This window comes from Triticum urartu, chromosome 3A (genome assembly GCF_056163025.1).
Source record: "Triticum urartu cultivar PI428250 chromosome 3A, HENAU_Tu73, whole genome shotgun sequence".
Classification (NCBI taxonomy): Eukaryota; Viridiplantae; Streptophyta; class Magnoliopsida; order Poales; family Poaceae; genus Triticum; species Triticum urartu.
This window is the reverse complement of record NC_141875.1, coordinates 393,501,766-393,522,221: the sequence shown is the minus strand read 5'-3', so window position 1 is coordinate 393,522,221 and position 20,456 is coordinate 393,501,766.

Below are 20,456 nucleotides of genomic sequence, written 5' to 3'. Positions count from 1 at the left end.
GGACAGAACAGTACCAAACCTAATATATGCATATGGGGATTTACCAGAATTGCTGTTCGTTGCTTCTGGCCTCATTTAAACTTGACTAGATAGGTAGTTTTATTTTGCTTCACCCTCTTGCCATTTTAATCAACATTTAATCTTGTTGGGTACCTAAACGAGAGAGAACTAAATAAGTCATGTGGTGTTTCGTCAATAAGCAACGGCATATTGAGGTCCACTTAATTTGTAGGATTGTTTGTGCACTTTGCCATGCCATGCATATGTACACCGGACATGCATCATACTTGATTGTGCATCATGACATGATTATGTGATGGTTGTTTACTATGTTGTTTGCTCCTTTCCGGTGTTGATTCTTCGGGTTGGTTCCGGTAACGTTGCGTTTGTGAGGATCCGTTGGCTACGTCCGTTTGTGTTCTTCATGGACTCGTTCTTCTTCCTTGCGGAATTTCAAGCAAGATGACCATACCCTCGAAATCACTTCTATCTTTGCTTGCTAGATGCTCGCTCTTTTGCTATGCCTATACTACGATACCTACCACTTGCTTATCGTGCCTCCCATATTGTTAAGCCAAGCCTCTAACCACCTTGTCCTAGCAAACCGTTGTTTAGCTATGTTACCGCTTTTCTCAGCCCCTCTTATAGCGTTGTTAGTTGCAGGTGAAGATTGGAGTTTGTTCCTTGTTGGAACATGGATATTTTGTTGGGATATCACAATATCTCTTATTTAATTAATGCATCTATATACTTGGTAAAGGGTGGAAGGCTCGGCCTTATGTCCGGTGTTTTGTTCCACTCTTGTCGCCCTAGTTTCCGTCATATCTGTGTTATGTTCCCGGATTTTGCGTTCCTTACACGGTTGGGTTACAATGGGAACCCCTTGACAGTTCGCCTTGAATAAAACTCCTCCAGCAAGGCCCAACCTAGGTTTTACCATTCGCCACCTAGCCTCTCTTTCCCTTGGGTTAGGCCAGCCCAAGGGTCATCTTTATTTTAACCCCCACGGGCCAGCGCTTGTCTAAGAGTTACTCCGAAACAGAGCCACTTTTGGCACCACCTCAGGGAAACTTGAGGGCTGGTTTTAGCTGTACGTAGTGTTCATCCGGTGTTGCCCTGAGAACGAGATATGTGCAGCTCCTATCAGGATGTCGGCACATCGGGCGGTCTTGCTGGACTTGTTTTACCATTGTCGAGGATGTCTTGTAACCGGGATGCCGAGTTTGATCGGATTGTCTTGGGAGAAGGAATATCCTTCGTTGACCATGAGAGCTTGTGATGGGCTAAGTTGGGACACCCCTGCAGGGATTTGAACTTTCGAAAGCCGTGCCCACGGTTATGGGCAGATGGGAATTTGTTAATGTCCGGTTGTACAAAACCTGAAGTTGATCTTTATTAAAATGCACCAACCGCGTGTGTAACCATGATGGTCTCTTCTCGGCGGAGTCCGGGAAGTGAACACGGTGTTGGAGTAATGCTTGATGTAGGTTGTTCTAGGATCACTTCTTGATCATAGTTTCTCGAACGTGCTTTGCCTTCTCTTCTCGCTCTCATTTGCGTATGTTAGCCACCAGATATGCTAGTCGCTTGCTGCACCTCCACCTCATAGCTTTTACCCTTCCTATAAGCTTAAATAGTCTTGATCGCGAGGGTGTGAGATTGCTGAGTCCCCGTGACTCATAGATACTTCCAAAACCAGTTTGCAGGTGCTGATGATACCGTGCAGGTGATGCAACCGAGCTCAAGGAGGAGCTCGATGAAGATCGTGTTCGTTATGTTGTTTCCGTTGCCAGTTGATCGGTAGTGGAGCCCAGTTGGGACGATCGGGGATCTGTAGCATTTGGGGTAGTCTTCTTTATTTTGGTTCCGTAGTCAGACCTTGATTGCAACTGTTGATGTAATGCTTTACTCATGTATTGTGTGAAGTGGTGATTGTAGGCCAACTATGTATCTCTTTCCCTTATTGTATTACATGGGTTGTTGTGAAGATTACCTCACTTGCGACATTGCTTTCAATGCGGTTATGCCTCTAAGTCGTGCTTCGACACATAGGAGATATAGCCGCATCGAGGGTGTTACAGGAGGGGCGGCGCGACACGGTGGAAGTGCGGTGGCGGCGCCGGCGAACGGGTGGCTGGGTGGAGGCGACGCCGGGCGAGCGGCGGTGGAGGATGTTGACGGCATGGCGGCGAGCACGAGCGGGCACGCGGGCGATGAGCTCAAGCACGGACAGGCCTAGTCATGGCCCGGGGCGGGCCGGCCTTGGGCCTCGGCAGGCCACGGCGGCGGGGAGAGAGAGAGAGAGGAGGCGCGGAGGAGGTGGATGGGGTGACATGGCGCGGCCCCATTGGTCGGGGTAGCGGTGTTGGTGACGTGGCATCACCGGATTGGCCGGGCAACGTGGCTGGCTGGATATGTCCGGCGAGGGTGGACATGTCCGGCTGCACGAGGAAGGGGAAGGTAGTGTTTGGACTGTGATTTTGGATGGGGAGGGTAATTTATAGGTAGGGGGAGCTTGGAGACTCGAAATGAGGTGCGGTTTTTGCCCGCACGATCATGATCCAACAATGGAGAGCATGGAGGGGGTTTAGATGGGCTAGTGGGCTGTTAAGAAGGGGTGCTGGGCTGCAAAGAGATAGGGGTTTCGCGGTTACACGGTTAACCATTGGGGTATGAAACGACCTCCAAGTGGAATGGAATTTGATAGCCGGTCTACCGGTGATATACCAAGACCACTCGACAAATCTCGGCCCATTCTGAGAAAGTTTTTCTCCCGCTCATGAAACAAGGTTTGAGAGGTGCAACGGGTGCGTGTGAGAGTGTCGGATTCCGAAACGGACAACAGAGAAAGCTAGGAGACCAGGACGGATGCAAGTTTTGCAAACATGAGGATGCAATGCACATGATGACATGGAAAAGATGCGACACACAAGCAAATGACCTGGCAACGACAGCGGATAACTGGAAGACACCTGGCGCATCGGACTTGGGGCATTACATGAGTCGATGATGGTGATGCCGTTGTGGTGGGTGCCGATGGCAGGGAAGGAGATCTGAGGCGGCGAAAGACGGTCAAGAGTCATGATGTCTGGTTTGGTGGATGCTTCTATCGATGGAGCAGCTCAGGTGAGGTGGACGACGTTGCGGCAAGAGCAGGACAAACCACACAAAATTTCCTTCGACACCTACCTGTAACTGAAGTAATTATGTAAGGGCTCATTTGGCTTGCATGATTCTAAAAACGCAGGGATAGGAAAAACACCAGAATAGGATAGGAATGCACATGGTAAACAGAGCATTTGTAAACACAGAATTTCTGTCAACTTGGGTGTTTGGTTCACAGGAATTGGAAGAGAAGATGAATCCAAAGGAACTTGGCCAAAATAAAGTGGAACCATATGAAAGCGTGTATAGTTAGAATGTTATTCTGCCACTAGTGCACTTGGTCTTGTTTTCATGCATAGGATTTTGAAAAGTAGGTCCGGGTGGATGTTTTGCTCCATTCCTTTCAACGAAATGCATGAATAATTGAATAGTAGAGTGCCATAGGAAAATTTCCTATTGCTATGTTTTCCATTGAACCAAAATAGCCCTAATGGATCGACATGAATGTAGAGTAATAAGCGATGCAACAAGTGTACAACCTCTTTGTTTTAGCCGTGTCGACCTCAGCATCATTGGGTTGGTCGCTGAAAAAGTTGAGGCAGAGGTGGCTGTTGGAGGCATGGAGGAAGTTCTGAGGAATCTGTAGACGGCGTCCAGGGCACTTCTCGATTGTGATGGACTGTTCTTCGTTGGAACAGCTCCGGTGAGCCGTAAGACGTCAAGTCTGAAGCAGCACAAGACATACATCGTTAATCTCCAGTGGGATTCTAATAGCATCTCCAATAGATGATGTAAAATATATGTAAAATTTACATCATGAAAAACCACCTAACTACAACAGATGATGTAAAAACCGTTGACTCTGAACTTAACTGTCGAAACTGAAATTTACTGTGGAATCTGAATGTTACTGTCGAAACTGAACACAATGGTAGCAGAGAGGCACTTGACATGTAGTTTAGGGAGGGCATGCAGTTAATCTTCAACCTGCACCCCCCTGAGCCGCCAGCCACCACCGGCCGAACCGCTGGCTCCCACGCCGCCTCGTCGCCCCGAAACAATTCCCCCCCACCGGTCCGCCACTGCCCCGAAACCACTCCCCACCGTCGGTCTGCCGCCGCCCCGGCTAGCCCTCTAGCCCCCCCTGTGCGGATGTTTTTCTCCAGTGATCCCCACCCCACCGCCCCACCACCGCGCCCCACCGCCGGCGACCACCACCCCCACCCCTGAACCCTAAGATAGATAGTGGGGTACCTCTCCAGCGAGCCCCCCTCCCCGCTGCGGCAATAGATAGTGGGGTAACTCCGACGAGCCCTGATGACCCACAAGTATAGGGGATCTATAGTTGTCCTTTCGATAAGTAAGAGTGTCGAACCCAACGAGGAGCAGAAGGAAATGATAAGCAGTTTTCAGCAAGGTATTCTCTGCAAGCACTGAAATTATAGGTAAGAGATAGTTTTGTGATAAGATAATTTGTAACGAGCAACAAGTAACAAAAGTAAATAAAGTGAAGCAAGGTGGCCCAATCCTTTTTGTAGCAAAGGACAAGCCTGGACAAATTCTTATATAGAGAAAAGCGATCCCGAGGACACATGGGAATTATCGTCAAGCTAGGTTTCATCATGATCATATGATTCGCGTTCGGTACTTTGATAATTTGGTATGTGGGTGGACCGGTGCTTGGGTACTGTCCTTACTTGGACAAGCATCCCACTTATGATTAACCTCTATTGCAAGCATCCGCAACTACAACAAAAGTATTAAGGTAAACCTAACCATAGCATGAAACATATGGATCCAAATCAGCCCCTTATGAAGCAACACATAAACTAGGGTTTAAGCAATGCCTTCCTCTTGGCCCAAATAATGGTGAAGTGTCATGTAGTCGATGTTCACATAACACCACTAGAGGAGAGACAACATACATCTCATCAAAATATCAAACGAATACCAAATTCACATGACTACTCCCATGTCCTCAGGAACAAACATAACTACTCACAAAGCATATTCATGTTCATAATCAGAGTGGTATTAATGTACATATAGGATCTGAACATATGATCTTCCACCAAATAAACCAACTAGCATCAACTACAAGGAGTAATCAACACTACTAGCAACCCACAGGTACCAATCCCAGACTTAGAGACAAGAAATGGATACAAGAGATGAACTAGGGTTTGAGAGGAGATGGTGCTGGTGAAGATGTTGATGGAGATTGACCCCTCCTAATGAGAGGATCGTTGGTGATGACGATGGCGATGATTTCCCCCTCCCGGAGGGAAGTGTCCCTGGCAGAACAGCTCCGTCGGAGCCCTAGATTGGTTCCGCCAAGGTTCCTCCTCGTGGCGGCAGAGTCTCTTCCCAAAATCTTGCTTATCATTTTTTCTCATCGAAGGACACCATATAGCAGAAGATGGGCATCGGAGGGCCACCAGGGGGACCACGAGGCAGGGGGCGCACCCAGGGGGTAGGGCGCGCCCCCACCCTCGTGGGCAGGGTGTGGCCCCCCTCTGGAACTTCTTGTGCTCAGTATTTTTTATGTGTTCTGAAAATGACTTCCGTGAAGTTTCAGGACTTTTGGAGCTGTGCAGAATTGGTCTCTAATATTTGCTCCTTTTCCAGCCCAGAATCCTAGCTGCCGGCATTCTCCCTCTTTTTGTAAACCTTGTAAAATAAGAGAGAATAGGCATAAGTATCGTGACATAATGTGTAATAATAGCCCATAATGCAATAAATATCGATATAAAAGCATGATGCAAAATGGACGTATCAACTCCCCCAAGCTTAGACCTCGCTTGTCCTCAAGCGAAAGCCGAAATCGAAAAATATGTCCACATGTTTAGAGATAGAGGTGTCGATAAAAATAAAATACGGACATGAGGGCATCATGATCATTCTTAGAACAACAACGTATATAATTCTTGTCATATGATCTCTTATGGAAGAGTAACAATTCAATCACAATTTGAAGTATGAATCATAAACTTCGTTGAAAACTAACAAACTATAATCTCAGTCATTGGAGCAATCGCAATTTATCATAACATTGGAAAGAGTCAATGTAAGAGCTTTTCAACAAGTCCACATACTCAACTATCATATAGTCTTTCACAATTGCTAACACTCATGCAATACTTTATGGGTATGGAGTTTTAATCGGACACAGAGAAAGATAGGGGCTTATATTTTTGCCTCCCAATGTTTTACCTCAAGGGTAATGTCAACAATAATAGTTCATGAAAACTCACATCCAATTAGCCATATATACCAGGATCTTTCCAACATGTTGTGCTTGCCAAAAGATAAAATGAAAAAGGAAGGGTGAAGATCACCATGACTCTTATGCAAGGTAGGAGATAAAAGTAAAATATAGGCCCTTCGCAGAGGGAAGCAGAGGTTGTCATGCGCTTTTATGGTTGGATGCACAAAATCTTAGTGCGAAAGAACGTCACTTTATATTGCCACTTGTGATATGGACCTTTATTATGCAGTCCATCGCTTTTATTTCTTCCATATCACAAGATCGTGTAAAGCTTATTTTCTCCCACACTAATGTCATACAATTTAGAGAGCAATTTTTATTGCTTGCACCGATGACAACTTACTTGAAGGATCTTACTCAATCCATAGGTAGATATGGTGGACTCTCATGGCAAAACTGGGTTTAGGGATATTTGGAAGCACAAGTAGTATCTCTACTTGGTGCAAAGAATTGGCTAGCATGAGAGGTAAAGGCAAGCTCAATCATGTTGGATGATCCATGACAATATAATTTATCTCAGATGTAAGAAAACATAACCCATTACATTGTCTTCCTTGTCCAACGTCAACTCTTTAGCATGTCATATTTTAATGAGTGCTCATAATCATAAAAGATGTCCAAGATAGTGTATTTATATGTGAAAACCTCTCTTTCTTTATTACTTCCTATTAATTGCAACGATGACCAAAACTATGTTTGTCAACTCTCAACAGCTTTTATTCATCATACTCTTTCTATGTGAGCTCATTACTCTTCATAAGACCCATATGATCTATTTTATTTTATATTTATTCTTTCCCTTTTCTTTTATTCACTCAAGATCATAGCATGATAATCAAGCCCTTGACTCAACACTAATCTTTATTATATATATCTCACGGACTCGATTACATAAAAGGATCATAAAGCAAAACTCACAAGTAGATCATACTAAAACTTTATGCTACTAGATCAAGATATTACCAAAAGGATCGAACTAAGAAAAATGGTAAAGATAGAAGTGATGGTGATACAATACCGGGGCACCTCCCCCAAGCTTGGCAGTTGCCAAGGGGGGTGCCCATACCCTTATGATTATGTCTCCTCTGTTGGTGAAGAAGGTGGTGGTGATGATGGATAGTCGCACATCGAGCGTAGGAGGTCTTCTAACTTGCGGATAATGCCCTTGAGAGCGATGATATGCTCCTTCAGCAAAATATTTTCACATGTGAGATACTTGTTTTGTATACGAGCTAACTCAATCATCTTGAAAGCTTCGATCTCAGTTGGGCTAAGAAGATTGTGATCAAGTTGAAGGATGTCTTGTGTTGCCGGAACTTGGTCCTCCATGGCCTTCTTGATCCCTTCATCCTTGTTGATCTCCATGGGTTCTTCTCTCTTCAGCTCTGTCTTCATTAGGCAAGCATCGTTGCTCGGATTGTTGGAGGAGGAGCGAGACGACATGATGCTTGGCTTTGACAACCTGGCAGAAAACAGCTCGAGACAAGAACATGAGATTTTTGCGTGATACGGTGGTCAAAACCTTCAGGAGATTACATAATGAATTTTTACCGACCAAATACGTATCGTACAAGAAAACGGAGTCCAGAGAGCACACGAGGTGCCCACGAGGCAGGGGGCGCGCCGAGGGGGGTAGGGCGCGCCCTCCACCCTCGTGGAGCCCTCGTGTCCTTCCCGGACTGCTACTTATTTTTCTATTTTTCTATTTTTCTAAATATTCCAAAACGGAGAAAAATTGCCATTAGAACTGTTTTGGAGTCGGTTTACTTACCGTACCACATACATATTCCTTTTCGAAGTCTGAAACATTCCGGAAAGTGTCTCTTATGTATTTCTCTGGGGTTACAGTTTCAATAACATTGGTTTCAACATTTATAGGATTACCTGAGATATAATGTTTGATTATTTGACCGTTCACCACCTTCGGATTCGTGCCTTCGAAGTTGTTGATTTTTATGGCACTGGAATGATAGACCTCCTCGATAACGTAAGGACCTTCCCATTTAGAGATAAGTTTTCCTGCAAAAAATCTTAAATGAGAGTTGTATAGAAATACATAATCACCTACATTAAACTCACGCTTTTGTATCCTTTTGTCATGCCATCTTTTAACTTTTTCTTTAAACAATTTGGCATTCTCATAGGCTTGGGTTCTCCATTAATCAAGTGAGCTAATGTCAAATAACCTCTTCTCACCGGCAAGTTTGAAATCATAATTGAGCTCTTTAATAGCCCAATATGCCTCATGTTCTAGTTCGAGAGGTAAGTGACATGCTTTTCCATAAACCATTTTATATACGGGGACATACCCATAGGATTTTTATATGCAGTTCTATAGGCCCATAATGCATCATCAATTTTCTTGGACCAACTCTTTCTAGATCTATTAACAGTCTTTTGCAAAATTAATTTGAGCTCTCTATTACTCAATTCTACTTGACCACTAGACTGTGGGTGATAAGGTGATGCAATTCTATGATTAACATCATACTTAGCAAGCATTTTACGGAAAGCACCATGAATAAAATGTGAACCACCATCAGTCATTAAATATCTAGGGACTGCAAACCTCGGAAAAATAACTTCTTTAAGCATCTTAATAGAGCTTTTATGATCAGCACTACTAGTTGGAATAGCTTCTACCCACTTAGTAACGTAATCAACAGCAACTAAAATATGTGTATATCCATTAGAGGCAGGAAAAAGGTCCCATATAATCAAAGCCCCAAACATCAAGTGGTTCAATAACAAGTGAATAATTCATAGGCATTTCTTGACGTCTACTAATATTACCAATTCTTTGACATTCATCACAAGATAATACAAACTTACGGCCATCCTTGAAGAGAGTAGGCCAATAAAAACCGGATTGCAATACCTTATGTGCAGTTATATCTCCAGCGTGGTGTCCTCCATAAGCTTCGGAGTGATACTTGCGTAGGATCTGTTCCTATTCATCCTCAGGCACACAACGTCTAATAACACTATCTACTCCTTCTTTATAAAGATGTGGGTCATCCCGAAAGTAATGTCTTAAATCATAGAAAACCTTTGTCTTTTGCTGGTATGTGAAACTAGGTGGTATAAATTTAGCAACAATGTAATTAGCATAATCAGCATACCATGGAGCAGTGTGAGAAGCATTTATGACATTTAATTGTTCATCAGGAAAGCTATCATCAATAGGTAGTGGGTCATCAAGAACATTTTCTAACCTAGACAAGTTATCTGCAACGGGGTTCACAGCTCTCTTTCTATCAATAATATGGAAATCAAATTCTTGTAGCAAGGGAACCCATCTAATAAGTCTAAGTTTAACATATTTCTTTTCCATAAGATATTTAATAGCAGCATGATCCGTGTGAATAGTTACTTTAGAATCAACAATATAAGGTCTGAACTTATCACAAGCAAATACAAGTGCTAAAAATTCTTTTTCAGTAGTGGCATAATTTCTCTGAGCATTGTCTAGAGTTTTACTAGCATATTGAATAACATTTAATTTCTTATCAACTCTTTGCCCTAGAACAGCACCTACATCATAATCACCAGCATCACACATAATTTCAAAAGGTAAATTCCAATCAGGTGGCTGAACAATAGGTGTAGAGATTAATGTTTTCTTAAGTATTTCAAAGGCTTCTACACAATCATCATCAAAGACGAATGGTATATATTTTTGTAATAAATTAGTCAGAGGCCGAGAAATTTTTGAGAAGTCCTTAATGAACCTCCTATAAAAACCGGCATGGCCAAGGAAACTTCTTATACCTTTGATGTCCTTCGGACACGACATCTTTTCAATAGCATCAACTTTAGCTTTATCAACTTTAATGCCTCTTTCAGAAATTTTGTGCCCCAAGACAATACCTTCATTAACCATAAAATGGCACTTCTCCCAATTCAAGACAAGGTTAGTTTCTTCACATCTATGCAAACTCGATCAAGGTTGCTTAAGCAATCATCAAAAGAGGATCCATAAACGGAGAAATCATCCATGAATACCTCACATATCTTATCACAAAAATCAGAAAATATAGCCATCATGCATCTTTGAAAGGTAGCAGGTGCATTACATAAACCAAAAGGCATATGTCTATAAGCAAAAGTACCGAAAGGGCAAGTAAAAGTAGTCTTAGATTGATCATCAGCTAATATAGGTATTTGAGAGAAAGCAGAATAACCATCTAGAAAGCAAAAATGAGTATCTTTGGATAATCTTTCTAGCATTTGATCAATAAAAGGTAAGGGGTAATGATATTTTTAGTAGCCTTATTTAATTTGCGGAAATCAATTACCATCCTATAACCTATAATAATTCTTTGCGGAATCAATTCATCTTTATCATTAGCAACGACAGTAATACCTCTCTTCTTAGGAACACAATGGACAGGACTTACCGACTGACTATCAGCAAAGGGATAAATTATACCTACCTCAAGAAGCTTTAGTATTTCTTTTCTTACCACTTCTTTCATCTTAGGATTCAGCTGTCATTGGTGATCAATAACTGGTTTGGCATCTTTTTCCAAATTTATTTTGTGTTGACATAGAGTGGGACTATTGCCCTTAAGATCATCAAGAGTATATCCAATAGCAGCACGGTGCTTCTTCAGAGTTTTCAATAATCTTTCTTCCTCCTTCTCTGAAAGGTTAGCACTAATAATAACATGATATATCTTATTTTCATCAAGATAAGCATATTTAAGAGTATTAGGCAATGGTTTAAGCTCAAACACGGGATCACCCTTGGGTGGAGGAGGATCCCCTAAGATTTCAACAGGCAAGTTGTGTTTTAGAATAGGTCCCTGTTTAAAGAACACCTCATCTATTTCCCTTCTTTCATTCATATACATATCATTTTCATGGTCTAGCAAATATTGTTCTAAAGGATCACTAGGAGGTACGGCAATAGAAGCAAGACCAATAATTTCATCTTTACTAGGCAATTCTTCTTCACGGTGTTGTCTACGAAATTTAGAAAAGTTGAACTCATGAGACATATCACCTAAACCAATAGTAATAACATCCTTTTGCAATCTATCCTAGCATTAACAGTGTTTAAGAAGGGTCTACCAAATATAATGGGACAAAAGCTATCTTGTGGGGAACCAAGAACAAGAAAATCAGCAGGATATTTAGTTTTCCTACACAAGACATCAACATCTCTAACAATCCCCATTGGTGAGATAGTATCTCTATTGGCAAGTTTAATTGTGACATCAATATCTTCTAACTCAGCAGGTGCAATATCATGCATAATTTCTTTGTATAAGTCAATAGGTATTGCACTAGCACTAGCACCCATATCGCACAAGCCATGATAAAAATGATCTCCTATTTTAACAGAAATAACAGGCATCCCTACCACAGGTCTATGTTTATCTTTAGCACAAGGTTTAGCAATCCTAGCAGTTTCATCACAGAAATAAATAACATGCCCAACAATATATCAGCCAAGAGATCCTTAACAATATCAATATTAGGTTCAACTTTAACTTGCTCAGGAGGTGTATAGGTTCTAATATTGCTTTTACGAACCATAGTTGAAGCTTTAGCATCATCTTTTATCCTAACAGGAAAAGGTGGTTTCTCAACATAAGCAGTAGGAATAATAGGATCATTAAAAGTGATAGTATTTTCTTTAACTTTAATAGGTGCAGCTACTTTTACTTCTATGGGAGGATGATATTTAAACCACTTCTCCTTAGGGAGATCAACATGAGTAGCAAAAGATTCACAGAAAGAAGCTACTATCTCAGAGTCAAGTCCATATTCAGTGCTAAATTTACGGAAAACATCGGTATCCATAAAAGATTTAACACAATCAAGCTTAGGTGTCATACCTGACTCCTTACCTTCGGTGAGATCCCAATCTTCAGAGTTGCGCTTAATTCTTTCCAATAAATCCCATTTGAATTCAATAGTCTTCATCATAAAAGAGCCAGTACAAGAAGTATCGAGCATGGTGCGATTGTTATCAGAAAGCCGAGCATAATTATTTTGAATAATCATTTCTCTTGAGAGCTCATGATTGGGGCATGAATATAACATTGATTTAAGATCCCCCAAGCTTGAGCGATGCTTTCTCCTTCGCGAGGATGAAAATTACATATATAATTATGATCATGATGAACAAGATGCATAAGATAAAACTTCTGATGAAATTCCAATTTCAATCATTTGTAGTTCCATGATCCCATATCATCACATAGCCTATACCATGTCAATGCGTCTCCCTCCAAAGATAAAGGGAAGACCTTCTTCTTGATAACATCATCGGGCATACCTGCAAGCTTAAACAATCCACAAACTTCATCCACTTATATTAGGTGCTCATCAGGATGTAATGTTCCATCTCCTGCAAAAGGATTAGCTAGCAGTTTTTCTATCATACCCGAAGGAATTTCAAAGCAGACATTTTCATTTTCAGTAGGTTCAGTAGGTTGAGGAGCAACTCTATGCTCTACTGGTCGGGGTGAAGATACCCTGAACAAGCCCCTCAAAGGATTACTTTCCATAGTAACAAGTGACAGTAAATTTTAGCATACTATATAAATTTTTCCTTACCAAATTCCACCTACCAAAGGAGCTTCACTCCCCGGCAACAGTGCCAGAAAAGAGTCTTGATGACCCATGAGTATAGGGGATCTATCGTAGTCCTTTCGATAAGTAAGAGTGTCGAACCCAACGAGGAGCAGAAGGAAATGATAAGCGGTTTTCAGCTAGGTATTCTCTGTAAGCACTGAAATTATAGGTAACAGATAGTTTTGTGATAAGATATTTTGTAACGAGCAACAAGTAACAAAAGTAAATAAAGTACAGCAAGGTGGCCCAATCCTTTTTGTAGCAAAGGACAAGCCTGGACAAATTCTTATATAGATAAAAGCAGTCTCGAGGACACATGGGAATTATCGTCAAGCTAGGTTTCATCACGATCATATGATTCACATTCGGTACTTTGATAATTTGGTATGTGGGTGGACCGGTGCTTGGGTATTGTCCTTACTTGGATAAGCATCCCACTTATGATTAACCCCTATTGCAAGCATCCGCAACTACAACAAAAGTATTAAGGTAAACCTAACCATAGCATCAAACATATGGATCCAAATCAGCCCCTTACGAAGTAACACATAAACTAGGGTTTAAGCTTCTGTCACTCTAGCAACCCATCATCTACTTATTACTTCCCAATGCCTTCCTCTAGGCCCAAATAATGGTGAAGTGTCATGTAGTCGACGTTCACATAACACCACTAGAGGAGAGACAACATACATCTCATCAAAATATCGAACGAATACCAAATTCACATGACTACTAATAGCAAGACTTCTCCCATGTGCTCAGGAACAAACATAACTACTCACAAAGCATATTCATGTTCATAATCAGAGGGGTATTAATGTGCATATAGGATCTGAACATATGATCTTCCACCAAATAAACCAAATAGCATCAACTACAAGGAGTAATCAACACTACTAGGAACCCACAGGTACCAATCCCAGACTTAGAGACAAGAATTGGATACAAGAGATGAACTAGGGTTTGAGAGGAGATGGTGCGGGTGAAGATGTCGATGGAGATTGACCCCCTCCCGATGAGAGGATCGTTGGTGATCACCATGGTGATGATTTCCCCTCCCGGAGGGAAGTGTCCCCGGCAGAACAGCTCCGCCGGAGCCCTAGATTGGTTCCGCCAAGGTTCCTCCTCGTGGCGGCGGAGTCTCGTCCCGAAAGCTTGCTTATCATTTTTTTCTCATCGAAGGACTCCATATAGCAGAAGATGGGAATCAGAGGGCCACCAGGGGGACCACGAGGTAGGGGGAGCGCCCAGGGGGGTAGGGTGCGCCCCCTCCCTCGTGGGCAGGGTGTGGCCCCCCTATGGAACTTCTTGCGCTCAGTATTTTTTATATGTTCTGAAAATGACTTCTGTGAAGTTTCAGGACTTTTGGAGCTTTGCAAAATAGGTCTCTAATATTTGCTCCTTTTCCAGGCCAGAATCCCAGCTGCCCGCATTCTCCCTCTTTATGTAAACATTGTAAAGTAAGAGAGAATAGGCATAAGTATCATGACATAATGTGTAATAACAGCCCATAATGCAATAAATATCGATATAAAAGCATGATGCAAAATGGACGTATCAAGCCCCCACCCCCTGAAAATCAACTAACCCAAAAGTTGATTCAGTCGACTGAAGTGTAGCTAAATCGGAGCATAGCAGCAGCACAAGCGAGGGGGAGAGCAGCAGCAGCAGCAGCGCAAGCGAGAGACAGAGCAGCAACAACTGGGCGAGCGAGCGAGAGCCGGAGCAGCAGCAGCAACAGCGCGAGCGAGCGAGAGCCGAAGCAGCAGCAGCAGATCCGACTGGTATGGCCGCTGTTGCCGAAGGGGCCTCGCACTGGGGGGAGAGCCGCCGTGGAGATGTTGCCAATGACACTGGCTTCGAGGTAGCCGCTCCATGGGGGTGCAGGATGGAGCACCGTCGGCGCTGGGAGGTCGAGTTAAGGAGAAGGTGTGATGCGATGAGTGTACAACCTCTTTGATGGCGCCGAGTAGGCCTCGGCTTCGTCCCAGGAGTCGGTGAGGATGATGCGGTTCTGGTGGAGCAGGTTAAGGTGGTGCTGTGGGGATGGAGTAGTCGCGATAGACAAGACGATCGTCGGAGCAGCTCCTTGGAGGTGGAGGACGGGGCGGCTGAACCAGCGGGACGATGAGATGGACGACGAATCCTCATCTGAGGAGGTGGATGAGGGACGTCGGGCTGTTGCGGTGGACGACGTCGTCGGGGAAGAGGCTCCGGCTGGACCGCCGTGAGGTGGCGGACGGAGGAAGATGGGGTTTCGCGGCTGGAGCGGGGAGGTTATGGCGGCCTGGGATTTCGAATGGCAAAAGGGAGGCGATGGGACGGGAACCATGACTTAGATACGTGCTTGTCCAAAATGTAGGGTGTGTTACAAAAGTACCCCCACCGATTTGAACTAGAGGCCCTTTCGGCTCAGGGTTAGAAGGGGGATTTCACGTGTCGGGATTTGGCAGCTGGAGGGAGTTTTCGCACGTGTTGTAATTTTGGGATAGCAAGGCGCGGGTTGTGAAGGCGCCAGTTCTGGGAGTACGATATCTGAATTTCCGGGATATAACAAGGCGCAGGTTGAATTTTAGGGACGGGCCTAACATGTATTATTGTACTTGTACATACCAAATCAATTCGCACTTCCTTCAATGAAAAAAACCAAAAAAAAAACTATTCACACCACACAGAGAGAGTCTTGTCCCATTTTACTATACAAATGCTATTCAAAGCTACTATGAATCCATGTTCTGTCCAATTAATTTTTTCGCTGGCTGTATAATGCATGTAACGTACTCATACCAACATTTTAGTGCATTCCAAATGTCTATACTACCGCTGCAATTCGAACTGAATTTGAATTCATTTCTCTATTTCAATAAGGATCTACAATCATGATTGTTGCCAACTTCAACCATCATTCGTGTCTTACCTTAACACCACACCACATGATTACTATACATATGGATATGAAATATGTGTACTATATGAACTCAAATTCAATTTTTTGAATACACTTGATGTTGATTCCAAATAATAGTACATTTGATGTACTGACTATATATTCATAATCTAAACCATGTTCCATACGTATACCGTGTTTATCACACAAAGTATAGTGCCTCACCCCCTACATTATGACAAGTATTTAGCCCTGAGCTGCAAAAGCCACACATTAGCCCAAATTATAATCAATGTTCTATATATATTATATGTAGCACTAGCAAGATGCCCATGCGTTCCACGGAACATCAACATGATCAAGGGGAGGCCTTATTTGCAAATGTGGAGAGGGGTGTGGGTATCTTTTTTTCAAAATTGCCATAGTTTCCTTCCGATCCGTCAGATATAAATCGGACGTCCTATATTGCAGGATGGTAGGCACACCATCATCAACAACTCTGTTTTTATAAGAGTAGAGATAAAATATATTATATGTAGTATAACATGTTCATAACCACACCATGTGTATCACCGTTATATATATTCACGCATGCGTCGGTTTAAAACACCATGATAAATTCTTGAAATATCCGAATTTGCTTTTTATAATGAATTATGATCTCTATTCGTCTTTTACACCCACACAATCCTCTTATCTTTGTAGCTAGCGCTAACTTTCTCTCGTGCATGCACACGCCCGCATCCCTCTCACCCTCCCTCAGCATTCTCTAGCTCCATCATGCAAATTCGTCTTTTCACTTTACGTCGTTCACCCACGGTGTGTGTAGGCCCCCCAGCTCCTTCTTTATGGCACACATCGATCGATATGCCTCTCTAGCCAGGTGTGCCTACCACAAACGCAAGCTTCCCCTCTTCTCTTCTCACCGTCCATGCCTCACTCCCACCACTCTTTTCATCGATCTCGTACTCACACACTCTTTCCCCCTCGATATAGTATGCTTTTCGCACCACCTCCTAGATGCATGCCTCTCCCTCTATCCTTCTCCTCGGGCCTTATTTGCTTCTAACACATACATGCATGTATATCGATCGATCTCCCTACATATACTTAGGTCGACTTTAACTATTTCCCCCCACCCATCGATCGACGTACCTCACAAGTTATGTCTCTCCTTTCTCTGACAAAGGACGATTGATCTTCCTATGTAGTTACATCTGCTTACCACAGCCATATCGTCCCCCCTCGTCATTCGTGCATGCCTCGTGACCTGTCACTCGCACGCACGTGCACAGACAGGCAGCCATCCCCTCTCTTGTTGATATTGTAGGCGTGCCCTCCGTTTGTCTAGCAAGCCTCTCCCACCATGTGCGGATTTAGGCCCTCAGCAGAAGGGGCGGTGGCCTGGGGCGTAAGGCCGATCTCCTTTGTATATTTTAACACTATAGCTACAATAAAACGCTACAGTCAACTAAGCTGCCCGGGCCTTGGCCTAGTTCGCATGGGGCCTGGCCCATTCCTAGTTCCGCCACTGTCTCCCACCATTTGTTAGAAGCAACTCCAGTACCACCCCCTCCAACACTCTACACTACAAAAAAGACACTTCCGTGATGATACGTGTTTGTCACAGTAGGTCACCTTTTCTGTCATGCATGTACATCCATGACAATTTTATGAAAAATCAAGATAGTCATACCTGTGCTGTCGTAGAAGTGTTCCATGACATTACCAATATTATAATCAAGGAAGTGTCCACTTCCATGATGATAAATCGCGCGTCATGGAAGTGCTTTCATCAAGGGTGACCGACACATGGCACCCACCGTAACGGGTCGCCGTAACAGCCCGGACCAATGAAGATTTTCCACGTGTAAAATTGTCATTGGCCGAAGGAAACACGTGTTGGCTCACCGTTGGGACAGATTTGATCCATTCATTGGACATGAGGCGCCTATGATACGTCGACACGTGCCATGGCCCAATAGAAGCCCATTTCGGTGAAAAGGCCGGCCCATTTGACTTGGTCAAACGGTAATGGACCGGCCCATGGAAAGCCTATTAATGGCCTGTTCGTATATAGCCCATTTACGGCTCGCTAACTCACGGCCCGTTATGGCCTATCGGAATTCAGCCCAGTAGCTTCATCTGGGCCGTCCAATATGATTCTAGCCCATTGTAACTTCCGGCCCATATACGGCCCACGATGTCTTTCGGCCCATACGAGGCCATTTGTAACTCTTGGCCCATTAACGACCCGTGGTGAATCTGGCCCGTAATGAACAGTGTACCGCTTTATACCCATTAACGGCCCATTATTCCATTGGGCCGTTTCCAACCCATGTTATCTTTCGGCCTTCTAAGGGTCCATTTATTCTTGGCTTATTTCCAGCATTTGGTTACTTACGACCCGTTACTGGCCTTTTCTGCTTGTGGGCCAAATTCAGCCAGTGGTTACAATTGGCCCGTTTGCAGCCCGTTAATCCATTGGGCCGTTTTCGTAGCGTCATCAAATACGGTAGATTAACGACGGCCCGTTATGGTCGGCCCATGAATGGATGATTCCAAATCTAGCCCATTTACGACCCATAACGCGGTCTGTTATTCGCCCATGTTCGGCCGATCGATCATACGGTTCGTAGAAAGCCCATTGATGCTACGGCCCGTAGAAGGCCCATCGTTTCTACGACCCTTAGAAGGCCCATTGTTTCTATGGCTTGTAGGAGGCCCATGGTAACTGCAGTAAATATATAGCCCATGGTTATTGTGGACTAGTTTTAAAAATAGGTTATTGCGGCCACTAGCAAACCGCGGAAAAAGAACTGCACTGACTACAGGCAAACAAATAAACAAGACAACAAGGAAATAAATAAGCAAGCAACTTACGCTAGGCTATCACAGCTATTACACATATTACATCCACTGGGCAACAAAGTTCGCCGCCAGTGCAAATATAGGGAACAAGGCCGCATATCATATACACTGGTTGTCAAACTTGGCATGCAGTGCAAATAAACGCCGCAGCAAAACAAGTCCAGAATTGAAACCACTTCAAAAGAGCTCAAGAAACTATATCCTAGGTACCCATAGTGCTGGCAAGATGCTTAGCAAGCTTATTAACTTTCTCTTGTTTAGCGCTTAAATCCTCCAGCACTTGTTGTTGCACAAGAAAGTATGCATCTGAATTCTGCAGGGACTTCCTCAGACCTTCGGCTTCTTGCCGCAGCACAACTGACTGATGCCTTTCAGCTTGTAGCTGAGCCTGAAGAAACTGAAGTGATTCAGGCAGCGAGTTCGAAGAGCTTGTGCCAGCGGTACTGGATAGTAAGTCGAACACTACATCAACACAGGACTGTGGGGTTTTCTCACTGTCTACAAGATCGTTTTTATCACCTTTCTTGGAGACCAATAGGGCTGTCGCACTATCTTGAACCTTATCTGCAATACTTTTCTACCATTGTGTAGTGGGGTGCTCTTCTCTAATATTCTGTTCGCATACTACAAGAGAAACAAGCAGACACATCACAGGCTTAGCATGTAGTATACAAAACTCATTTTGGTAAACCGGTTGAGTAGTAAGGTGGATAGGATAACAACATGAAACAAACATATATCTTTGTACTATGGTCACTGTATTGTCCATATCATTCTAGTTTATGTTGCCAAATCAAGATAGAGACACAGTTCAACTCATATATTTTTAAGACACAGCAGCATAGACAGAATATAAGTGTGAGAAACTACACAACATTGGCAACACTTGTAATGTGCATCACATGAGAACGTAACTCTTTATACAATTGAAAATGAAATCAACATAGAGCAAGAAGTTAGAACAGCAATCCAGTTAAAGAAATAGGTTTAAAACATACCCGTTGCGCCATTGAAGTTTCAATTGGATTCTTCAAATTTGAAAGTAGTTGGTATGAGTAAATATAGTGATGCAACAGCAAAGGAGTATGGACAATAGCTACGGAATCTGACCTAAGAACAGTTGATCTTCTGCTTTAAACATGGAGTTTGGGTACGCTGTGGTGGTCTTTGTGCTTTGGGCACTGCAGTTGCTTTACAAACTGCTCGTGTGGGGGTACTCTGTCGTGGACATGGTGCTTTGTCAACTACAAGTGGGTTACTATCCGCTAGGGTTGGGGTTAGATGGATTGTAGCTGGTTCTCTGCCCAACGGTGTAAGTGTGCAATCTGGAAGAGTCTCGATTGTGTGTGGTGGGGCTAGTTTGTGGGCCAGTACAACCATGGTTCTATCTGCATCAACGGGTAGCGCTGTCTTTTGTGGAGAACGGGTTTTTGCTCCCTTAGATACTGCCATCACCCCCTCCAATTCAAATGGCTGATAAACAAGAAAATAAATTGAACATACAGACATTGTATGATAGACATATGTGGCAATTCACATATATGTTGTCTAACCAAATAGGACAACATGACACAATTTCACATATATGATGCCTAACTAAACAGGATAACATGACACAGTTTCAGATATATGATTGATAACTTAACAGGATATAATGGCATAATTCAACATATGATGAGTATCTAAATAGGATGACATGACAAAACTATATGATGTCTTTCTAAAATAGGTTGGGAT